Here is a 12,577-nt window from a genome sequence, read left to right on the forward strand (position 1 = left end):
TCGAGTAGGTGAGCCGTCATTCAAAATGCGTAAAGGATATGAGGCCGCTATTTTAGCTATTTTGTTACCTTTTGGACACGAGACCTCGTATCCCCAGCTCTGATGGTGCCCGTTAAGGTCGCCCCCGAGGATAAATGGGTGCGGAAGTTGCGAGAAAAATTCGCCCAATTCGAATATGTGCCTTGGATTTTCGGTGGACAATAAATATAAATAAAATGTTATGTTATCCACCACAACGGCGACCACCTGTGTACCCGATATTCTATAATGCAAAGGTGTCGAATAGAATTGTAGGTTATTAGGTACCAAAATACAAGCCCCATCGTAACCGTAGTTTTCATGGCGAATACAAGTATAGTTTGGTATGTGAAATTGTTTGGCTGGAGCCAACCAAGTTTCACTAATCAAAATTACATGAGGATGATATGAATCAATCAGTAAAAAAATATTTGTGTCTCTTATGTACGACACTACGTGAGATCCACTGGAGAATTATCATGAGGGGAGACATGGAGTGCTAATGAATTGAGCAGAACCAGTACTTCCTCCTGAATAGTTAGGAGTAGTTTGGACCATTTAGAATCGTTTTCCGCTGCCCTAGCATAAGCAGATATTTTATCCGAAATAGCTGTAATTGGAGCAGTTATCGGGGTTGAGTCCCGGACTCGTTCGTGGGACGAATGATCAGTAGAATCAACCCGCCTGGGAGGAACCTGTATGCTCTTCCCAGAGACAGAAGACATGGGAGGTATTGCACTCGTGGAAGAGGAAGGCATGTGTAGGATAGCTCGATGGCCCTGTACATCGTAACCTGGTGTACGATCATGTCGAGGCGGAGGCGATTTAACAACCGCCGTGAATTTTCTTCTCCGGGACGGCTGTGGTTGAAGAAGAACTGGAGAAGTTCGCGGGAGAGAAGGAAACCGTTGGAGGGACAACAGTGGGCCGAATCGATTTTCGACGGGTGTGAAAAAGGATCAGAGTTTAAAGTAGGGACTTCCATAGCCTATTTTGTCTTCAATTCTTGTTGGCGTTTGTGTTCGTGGCAGTGAAGGGACCCCACTGAATGTTCCCCAGAACAGTTTATACATTGTCTACGAGAATCCGTACATTCTTGGGTTTCATGATTGACGGCGCAATTGGCACATCTAGGGTTTTGGGCTCTGCAATTTTTCCTTGTATAGCCACAGCGCTGACATTTTCGACAAATAGTAGGTTGAAACACAAAAGGTTCAACAGGGGGTCGAACCCTATAAATCAAAATGAAGGAAGGGAGCGTCTGGCCACGAAAAGTTTACTTAATGGTACATGTTGGAATATATGTGACCTTTCCGTCCTGCGTAGAGCGTCTGTTCATCCGCTTAGCTACTACTATCGGTACGGACGTTTCAGCGAAATTGCAGATTTCATCTTCGGTCAAATCCCTATCTACCTCTCGGATCACGCCAACAAGAAAGACGCCGAGGGAATAAAAGCTTTTAGATGCTTTTCCTTTAAAATAGAGTTAGTTAGGAACTGATTGGCCTGGGTTCGGGTCTGAAACTCAATTTGTATTCGGTGTCTACCTCTACGAGAAATTAGGGAAACACCCTCAAATTTCCGGTTGTAAAAATTCTTTCCAAGGTACATTGGATGTATATTACCTAATTTTCTGCTGTCGTCAACGGCTTCCACGAAAACTATATATGGACCTGTATGTATGTCGGCACTTCAGGTTTTGAACAGAGGAACCGGTATTAGTAGGGAGAGCAGAATTAGATTTCGGTAGGGTTGTATCATTAAGCACAATAGTGTCATCCATAGATATTTCTCGACTGTCTACTACCACAGGCTCCTCCTCCATATTATCTCCCCCACCTGACTCCTCCATAAGGCAAGGAGTGAAGTGGGAGCTCAACACATATAATAATCACAAAACACTCTCATCACTCCCAATAAGAGAGAGAAAGAATAAAACACAAACCGAGTCCGATAACGACTTGCACACCACGCACAGTAACACGCTAGCGCCTAGAACCAGACGTCTACTCACCACCGGTACCCAGCGCGAACTGAACTGAAACCGATGTAATCGAGTCAAGAAGTTGTAATGTAGTGCCGTTGCCTGGCTGCGTTCACAAAATACGACTCTGAGTAGAGTTAAAGTAGAGTATCGCGGAGTAACTAGTAAGGTTAACTCTGAGTAACGGTAGCCTATTTCGTGAACGCTTGGAGTGAATACAGAGTAACAGAATATGGACAATCAATTAAGGAAGGTTATTTGTTTTACCATAACCTCATTTGCGAGGAATTTATTGCCTAATTTCCAAGAGAGTTTCTTTATAGCAGCGTGCAATATGATTTGTTACTACTTTTCTCACTATGCTGTGCCTTAAAACAGTATCCGTTATTCTTTATCTCGTAGGAACAATCTGATTACATAGATGATGAATACCAACACATCGGCTCCGCACTGGTGTACAAAAAGCCACTTAGGGCAACTAGCTATGTAGATTATGTTGTTAACAATAACGAAACTGAATTTAAACAACATTTACGATTTCCCGGATCAACCTTCGAACACCTACTAGAGTCATTGGTCCTAAACTTTCTAAATCCAAAATCGGGTATTTCTGATCATATAATTAAATGGTCTCATTCAGAAGTTCATCTAAAATAAAATAAAGTTACGTATTATACATTTACCAAGGAAATCTTAGAATGTTGAGGTTAATAAATCAGCTGATCATTCATTACATGCGAATTCCTATAAAAATTCAATCCTGTTTTTTCCGCCGATTATTAAAATTGGTACCTATTTTTCCTGTTTTAAACGAAAATTTCTCTTTCTTTCTTCAATACATAACGCCTTTCTTTGTTAACAACAGGCAAATAATTTGAATTCATTGTCATGACAATATACTCGCATTTTAATATTTTTCACCGCAACCAATGAACGCATTACTGCGCATGTCGAGTTAAATCTACACACCTATTTACGCGGAGTAAAAGGAGTATACTCTGAGTTAACTCGAATGCATTTTCTGAACACCTTGTAGAGTTAACTCTTTACTTTTGTGAACGGATAGATTGAACTCTGAGTTTACTCGGAGTTGGAGAGTGGTATTTTGTGAACGCAATCCGAGAGTCTAGACAAGAGTCTAGTATAGCTCCTGAGGGAGAAATAGTTTCATGTTTCGCCATACAGCGCTGTAAGAAAATAATCGGAGAAATTCCGAAACTTCGGTGAGGAAGCTTTAGTTTCAAGCTATGTCACGTAATGTTGCGGACGCACTGGTAACCCGGGAGCAGCTGAGAGACATGCTTGTGCAACGTAAACAGCTATTATTGATACGGTGTGTGACTCGATCTTCTTTACTACACATAATACTATAAAAGAACTACGTAAACGCATGTACCGAAAAAAACTACAGTAAAGTCATCAAATAAGAACTTTTGACAACAAAACAAGAGCAAATTATAATAAAAATATATTATTGATGACTAGCGTATGGAAGAACGGCGACTTGTCAATTTGTCACTTGCCGAAGCGCATTACAAACGCGCACACACTATAGGCATACGAACACATGTCAACTGTCCGAAAATTAAGTTCGAATAACTGTCAAATGTGCATTACTAAGCTTACTAGATGTCCTAATGCCAGTGTACTACAAAATATTAGTTCAGTGTGGTACCGGTACCATAACGCAGTTTCTTTACCTATAACAACTAACAACGTACGGCAAGCAGGTATAAGTACCAACATAGTTGGGGATGTGTGGGATCTGGTAAATGCAGCACGGATGAAGCTGCCTCTGTGGATCCGTGGTAGAGTGTCGGCCTCCGGATCCCAAGATAGCGGGTTCAAACCCGGCAGAGGTAGTCGGATTTTTGAAGGGCGGAAAAAAGTCCATTCGACACTCCATGTCGTACGATGTCGGCATGTAAAAGAACTCTGGTGATACATTTGGTATTTACCCGACAAAATTAATTAAATCTCAGCCATAGACGCCCAAGAGAGATCCGGTTTACTCTAGGTCCGCTAGATGGCAGACAGAGTAAACCGGAACGTCGAAATTGACGAGCAGACAGCCAGATGGCGTCAAATCGAAATGTCTGCAAACGGTAGCTGAGGCCATACGATTATTATTATTATTAGCACGGATGAAGTTTAAGGAAGCGGAGATTGTTATCAGTGGAATACTGTGTAGAAGGAATACTAACTGGAAGGTGATTGGGGATTTAAATGAGACTGTAGAGTAGGTATGTGAGAAACTGGGAGTGAGATTTGTAGATCCTAATGGGTGGGTAGGAGACAGGGATCTGCGCTCAGATGGCCTTCACTTAAACCGCAGTGGTGTATATAAGTTAGGAAACTTATTTAGAAGGGTTATAAGCAGGTACGTTCAGGGAAACGGGGTGGCGTAGGGAGCGGTGTTAAGCGAACAGGGAACTGGAAATCAAGTATGGATGACTTAAACATGTTAGTGCTCAACTGTAGAAGCATTGTAAACAAAGGAATCGAATTAAGTAATTTAATAGATATATACTTTCCAGATAATGTAACAGAAGTTGAATCATGGCTGAGAAATGATATAATGGATGCAGAAATATTCTCACGGAACTGGAGTGTGTATCGTAGAGATAGGATAGGAAGGGTAGGAGGGCGAGTTTTCATTCTTGTGAAAGAAGAATTTGTAAGTTACGAAAAAGTTAAGGATGAAAAACATGAAATTCTGGGTGTAAGGATCATCTCTAAAGATAATAGGCAACTTGATATCTTTGGAGTGTACAGACCGGGAAAGCGTAGCGCTGACGCTTATTCAGTATTGTTTGTTAAGATAATCAGCTACTGTATGTTGGAAATGATATAGAAAGGAATGTGGTAGTAGCAGGTGATCTCAATTTACCAAATGTCAATTGGGAAGGTAATGCAAACGACAGGAAGCATGAACAACAAATGGCAAATAAGTTAATGTGGGAAGGGCAGCTGATTCAGAAAGTGATGGAACCAACTAGGGGGAAAAATATTTTGGACGTGGTGCTGATAAAACCAGATGAGCTCTATAGAGAAACCGAAGTAATAGATGGTATTGGTGATCACGAAGCTGTTTCTGTCGTAGTTAAACACAAATATGAAAGAAAGGAAGGTATTAAAATTAGGACTATTAGGCAGTACCATATGGCTGATAAAACAGGCATGAGGGAGTTTAAAAAAAAGTAAAAATGATCTTTGGAAAATGGTAAATAAAAATCTAAACAGACTCTGGGATGGGTTTAAAGCTATTGTTGAGGAATGTGAAAATAGGTTTGTACCTTTAAAGGTGGTAAATAATGGTAAAGATCCACTATATTATAACAGAGAAGTAAAGAGACTAAGAAGGAGGTGCAGGTTAGAACAAAATAGAGTTAGAAATGGTTATGGAAGTAAGGAGAAATTGAGGAAATTACTAGCAAATTGAATCTAGCAAAGAAGTCAGCTAAGGATAACATGATGGCAAGCATAATTGGTGGTCATACAAATTTTATTGAAAAATGGAAGAGTATGTATAGGTACTTTAAGGCAGAAACAGGTTCCATAATTATATTCCAGGAATCATGAATGAACAAGGGGAATGTGTATGCAAGGATCTTCAAAAGGCAGAAGTATTCAGTCAGCAGTATGTAAAGTTGTTGGTTACAAGGATAATTTCCAGATAGGGGAGATGAGTAACACTAAAATAGTATTAAAATTTACCTATGATAACAATGACATTTACAGTAAGATACAAAAGTTGAAAACTAGAAAAGCAGCTGGAATTGATAAGATTTCTGGGAATATACTAAAGGCAATGGGTTGGGATATAGTACCATATCTGAAGTACTTATTTGATTATTGTTTGGTTGAAGGGATTGGAATAACTTACCAAGGGAAAAGTTCCATAATTTTCCAATTTATTTGCGATCATTTAAGAAAAGGCTAGGTAAACAACAGATAGGAATTCTGCCACCTGGGCGACTGCCCTAAATGCAGATCAGTAGTGATTGATTGAAAATGCATTTTACTGAGGTCTATGTCTCAGTCAGTCTCAACTTAGATGTAAGATGTTTAATAATGAACTTGAATGTATTAATCTAAACATGAGCATTCAGAAACGGTAGATATTGTACATAGGGCATTTAGTGGTTCCATGCATTGTCAACAGAACTGATTAAATCCAAGGTAATAGCTTGTTGCTCCGCTGGGGATTGTTTGGTCACTGTACTACTTTTTGTGGATCTTTTCTTCTTGGTTGAGATGAGTGCCCTTTGAGGTTCAATTTTTCTTTTCTGAGATGTGTCTGATTGTATGGCATTGTAAAACTTTGAACTGCTTCTGTTGTAGGCTTAATTGATAACAATAACTTATCTATAGAGCATCTGCTTCTTCAATGATTGTAACATATTGCACCAATTCATTAATTTCATTAAAATTATATAATAATTTCTGTTTCCTGATACCGAACCACTTGTGTTGATTATTGGGTTCTGAAGTACTGGTACTTTGAGAGACATCGGTAGAGATTTGTTTCAATAATTCTTCTTTTTCAACAACTTCTAACTCTTTTTCAGAACATATTTGAAGGTGTTTTTGGCATTCTTTAGGCTGGACCTCTACCTCTGAAGTAATCTGGTATAAAAGATGAATGTGTTTGCACTTGTTGAATCGTATGGCAGGATCGATGCACGTGCAAGAGTAGCTGTGAATACATGGCTTGCAGTCATTACATACAAACTGGCATTCACAGTTTTGTTTCAGGGGGATAACTGTGTATAGGCCTATATCAGAACTGGATGTTGATGGAATAGCCCATATGTTGCCTTCCTGTATTACTAAACATTTTCTTAATGTCAGACTACGTTTGTGTCTTTGATTAAGATCCCTCAGCTTACTTGTCCCTTTACTTTTATGCATAGTGATAACCCTGTCAAACATCTTATCTTTGAGGAATCTCATTATTGCACAAATGGATTTGTCCAGGCGCTTTTCTTACGTTGCAAGTACATCTGTTTTATGCACTTATGCAGGTTCTCAATGTACATATTTGTGTTCAAAGCACAGTTCATCCGATCGATATACCCACTGTCTGGCTGTGGAAACATAATTTTCTAAAAAATATTTACCAAAATCATGAGTGCTAGTGTCATCAATTAATTTCTGAACAGCTGGCTCAAAGATAATACTGAATGTATTCACATATCGCTCTTGCATAAGTGATCTTATAATTTTGTACACTTCTGCTTTTTTGTCTCTAGATTTGATTTTGCTAAGGTTCTTACGCCATGCCCGGTCAATATGCCAGGAGCAACACAGCCTTTGATTTGGTCCCCCATAACTTCAATCCAAGCATTAAATAATGAACCTGCCATGTCTGATATAAAAATCTTTGGAGACACTTTGCCAAGTCTGTCTTTGATTTTTGAAAATAAAATCCTTAAGACGTCTTTATCAGCTCTGTTTGTAAATAAAATGAAAATGGGAAACCCTAACGCATATCATCATTAATTATAAGAGTTATCAACTCAAAATCATACGCATTGAGTCCATGGGTACCATCAATGCATACAATATCCCCTCCATATTTCTCCAGCATTGAAGCTTGTGCAGCGTTCATTTATCCTAACACAAGATCATTTTTGGTCAAGAAAGGATACTCTTCAGAAACCTTCCCTGATGCTTATAAAGTAACACACAGTCCCCACTTCCCGCTCTCACCTCATTCATCCAGGCATCAACACTCACTGCATCATTAGAATGGTTCACAGCTCCTAATCTCAAATGATAAGAATTCTCAATGTTACGCAATTATTTTCTTGCGAGGAGATGAATTCTTTGCAGTTCTTTTGGGGTTTTCAGACTGCTTTGAACATCATCTAATATAACATCAAAAGGAATTTAATGCTATTTTAGCTGACAAAGAACTCTTTTCATCCTGAATTAAAAATAAATGTTCCAAATCATTTTGATGCCCCAACAGCAGTAGGTGAAAAAACAGCCTCACACCTTCCCTCTTCAACTAAAGAAACTTTCATTGTCGAAGGGCAGAAACCATCAGTCTTTTTGGTGCCTTGGCTCTTTAAATAGCGGTCACCAGACCCCGTTGATATAGTTTCAATTTCAGTCCTTACTGATCTGCATTTAGGGCAGTATCCCAGGTGGCAGATTCAATATCTGTTGTTTTCCTAGCCTTTTCCTAAATGATTGCAAAGAAATTGGAAAATTTTTAATATCTCCCTTGATAAGTTATACCAGTCCCTAACTCCCCTTCCTATAAACGAATATTTGCCCCAATTTGTCCTCTTGAATTCCAAATTTATATTCATATTGTGATCTTTCCTACTTTTAAAGAACACTCAAACTGAACGATGACAATTTTAATATACTGTCCCACGTTTTGCAATGTCCTCAGAACCGAACATGAAAATATATTTTACAAAGTTTTGTGCTACATAATTTCTTTTCCATTCCTTAAACTCTTCAAAAGAATTAAATGACTTGCTTTCACTTATCACAACAATGTCATGAATATTGTGGAATTGTGACAATATATATGACTTTTTAAATAAGTTGTGAAAATACGCTGCGTGTAAAATTACCGGCATTTACATTACATTATATTACATTAGGACCACTTGAGATAATTTCCTTATGTGTACTATTAATGAGTCTATTTAAACTTTGTCTACCGATATGCCTGTATAATAAACCAGAGTCACTACATTTGAAAATATGCTCATAAATGTAAACACTTATAAAATAGTAACACCATCTATTTACATGTTACTGCGCTGGCTAATCACCGCAAACATTCCTACAAACACGAGCGCGGACAAACAAACAATCTATTGCCTGATGTAAAAATCACTTTAAATTAGATGCATATATACACTTCCTAAACTGTAACACACATTTACATGGTACTACGCTGGCTATTCCTCGTTACTAGGAAACTGAATCTAGCAAAGATATCAGCTAAGTATAACAGGATGGCAAGCATAATTGGTGGTCAAACAAATTTTAGTGAAAAAATAGAAGAGTATGTATAGGTAATTTACAGCAGAAACAGGTTCCATAATTATATTCCAGGAATCGTTAATGAAAAAGAGGAGTGTGTATGCGAGGATCTTCAAAAAGCAGAAGTATTCAATCAGCAGTATGTAAGGATATTTGGTTACAAGGATAATGTCCCGATAGAGGAGGTGAATAAAAGTAAAGAAATATTAAAATTTACCTATGACAACAATGACATTTACAGTAGGATACAAAATGTTGAAAACTATAAAAGCAGCTGGAATTGATAAGGTTTCGGGGGATATACTAAAGACAATGGTTTGGGGTATAGGCCTAGTACCATATCTGAAGTACTTGTTTGATTATTGTTTGCATGGAGAAACTTTACCAAATGAATTGAGAGTTGCTATAGTAGCCCCTGTGTATAAAGGAAAGGGTGATAAACATAAAGCTGAAAATTACAGGCCAGTCAGTTTGACATGCATTGCATATAAGCTTTAGGAAAGCATTCTTTCTGATTATATTAGACATGTTTGCGAAATTAATAACTGGTTTGATAGAAGGCAGTTTGGGTTCAGGAAAGGTTATTCCACTGAAGCTCAACTTGCAGTATTATAGCAAGATATAGAAGATATCCTGGATTCAGGAGGTCAATTGGACTGCATCGTGATTGACCTATCTAAGGCATATGATAGGGTAGATCATGGGAGGCTACTGACAAAAATGAGTGCAATTGGACTTGACAAAAGAGTAACTGAATGGGTGGCTATGTTTCTAGAAAATAGAACTCAGGGAATTAGAGTCGGCGAAGCTTTATCTGTCCCCATAATAATTAAGAGGGGAATTCCACAAGGCAGCATTGTTAGACCTTTATGTTCTTACATATATCAATGATACGAGTAAATAAGTGGAATCAGGGACGAGGCTTTTTGTAGATGATGTTACTGTATTCTGTACAGAGTAATAAATAAGTTACAAGATTGCGAGCAACTTCAAAATGACTTCGATAATGTTGTGAGATGGACAGGAGGCAATGGTATGATGATAAACCGGGATAAAATTCAGGTTGCGAGTTTCACAAATAGGAAAAGTCCTCTCAGTTTTAATTACTGCGTTGATGGGGTGAAAGTTACCTTTGGGGATCATTGTAAGTACCTAGGTCTTAATATAAGGAAAGATATGCATTGGGGTAATCATATAAATATGATAGTAAATAAAGGGTACAGATGTCTGCACATGGTTATGAGGGTATTAAGGGGTAGTAGTAAGGATGTAAAGGAACGGGCGTATAAGTCCCTGGTAAGAACCCAACTAGAGTATGGTTCCAGTGTAAGGGACCCTCGCCAGGATTACCTGATTCAAGAACTGGAAAAAACCGAAGAAAAGCAGGTTGATTTGTTCTGGGATATTTTCGACAAAAGATTAGCGTTACAAAAACGTTGCAAAATTTGGGCTGGTAAGACTTGGGAGAAGGGAGACGAAGTGCTCGACTAAGTGGTATGTTCCGAGCTATCCGTTGTATGATGGTGTGGAATGGCATTAGTAGACGAATAAGTTTGTGTGGTGTCTTTAAAAGTAGGAAAGATCACAGTATGAAGATAAAGTTGGAATTCAAGGTGACAAATTGGGGCAAATATTCATTTATAGGAAGGGGAGTTGGTGATTGGAATAACTTACCAACGAAAATATCAATGAATTTCCGATTACTTTGCAATTATTTAAGAAAAGGCTAGGAAAACAACAGATAGGGAATCTGCCACCTGGGCGATTGCCGTAAGTGCAGATCAATAGTTCAAACATGAGCGTGGACTAATGAAGAACGAAAACATAACGAAAATACTATTTTAATCTGTCACCCAAATTACTTTTATTTTCCTACGGTGCTACGTGGCGGCAAACTCACCGAAGTTTTCCGAAGGGCTCCGATTACTATTTTTCTCCGGCGCTATGCGGTCAAATACGAAGCTATTTCTCTCCCGAAGAATTACATTTATTTTATGTCGGCACTATGAGACGGCAAATACTCAGAAATTTTTCCAGTCTGAGAAATTCAATCACCAACGGAACAAATTTATTCCGAGAATTTGGGCTATCCGGGGGTCGAAGGGGTAGTATGTGGTCCTGTTGATGCACTTCTTTCTGATGGGAGTGCACTAGAAAAACACAGGAAATGCCATTTATTCCTACTAAGTCCGATACATGCACGTCCACGCCATGGCCTCTGGGCAACGGGTACATTCTTCAAGGTACACGGCTAAGTCATGTAAGAGCAGAAAGCGAGTTTCCGACGCTTAAATGGGGACCAATAAGCTAAGGGAGACAACCCTAACAGAAGACATCGGTCCTCCAGGATTGCTGGGGGTTGTAGCAATGCTAACAACCTCGCTCCGGAAAACAAACTGTGGCGAAGCCCCAGAATATGCCTCGGAATGGTGTCGACCGGTCCAGCTCCACCGTTGTGAGGCTCTTTTCAGGAGACGCGGCGGCGGCCGTGGCCGCACGAACCGCGACGCTCCCACCCTTTACACGCAATGTCGCTTTCAGTTTTAGCAACCGACCCTCAGCCAGGCGTGGTCCGGGAAAGGAATCTATGGACCGCAATGGGCGTTCGAAATGTCGATGTTCATGTATCCTGCAGTTCAAATGTCGACCCTCAATTTGCTGCGTTCTTCATCGAACCACGAGCCGAGTGATCCACCGTTCAGAGTTGTTTTCTTTCATTTTTCGATCGTTCTTTCCACGGTGAGTGGAGGAGAAGCAATCATTTTCATGGGTTTCTCGTTACAGAGCTAAGAAGTGTTTCGAGCATGGGCGTTGCGTTCATTTAAAACCTGCCCTCCGGGCCGAAGCCGCGGCGGGTCCCCTCGTGTTATCCCCGCTCCACTGAGCGAGGGAGGTAGGTACCTAATACCGAACGTCTGCATCGTAGGAGATTCGGCCACGCGGACCGCGACACTCCCGCTATCGGCGACGGGCGGGGCCGCCGCTTACAGAATACGTACAGGACTTGCCTGAGCTCGCAACCGCGGGCTCGGCAGGAGTCTCGCTCCTCGAGGGAGCCTCGCCGGAGGAGAGGACCGCGCGGGGCCGCCCGACTCCTCCTTCTCGAAATGTTTTTTGATAAAACAATTCCGGTAATGATCCTTCCGCAGGTTCACCTACGGAAAACTTGTTACGACAACTTGTTAAGACAAGAAACAGATAATCAAGGATCAGTTCTATGCTGAACTGGAACGAGTGCTAGATTCAATACCATCAAACGATGCTAAGACATTAAAGGGCATAAACAAACCTAGGAAAATTCCTTGGGTTACTAATGATCTTCTTACCCTTATAAAGGGACGAGACTGCTTGCATGCACAAGTTAAACATCCTACTCACAAGAATAACATACTTCTGAGACAAGAATACTGCAGATATCGAAATACAGTAACTAAAAAAGAAGACTCAAACATGACTACTACTCAAACCTTTTCAAATCTCATAATAACAATCCAAAACAGACATGGAAATTAATGAACGAAATCATTCATAATAGAAAAGTAACGAATGTCTCGTGTACCA

General features: G+C 39.8%; 1 non-coding gene across 1 annotated transcript; it reads right to left on the reverse strand.

Annotated features, from left to right (window-relative positions):
- Positions 1–11,567: 11,567 nt before the first annotated feature.
- On the reverse strand, positions 11,568–11,722 carry LOC136858918 (5.8S ribosomal RNA). Its single transcript, XR_010858698.2, has one exon. It is a non-coding gene; the product is annotated as a 5.8S ribosomal RNA (ribosomal RNA).
- Positions 11,723–12,577: the final 855 nt, after the last annotated feature.

The sequence above is a fragment of the Anabrus simplex genome, chromosome 1 (assembly GCF_040414725.1).
Source record: "Anabrus simplex isolate iqAnaSimp1 chromosome 1, ASM4041472v1, whole genome shotgun sequence".
NCBI lineage: Eukaryota > Metazoa > Arthropoda > Insecta > Orthoptera > Tettigoniidae > Anabrus > Anabrus simplex.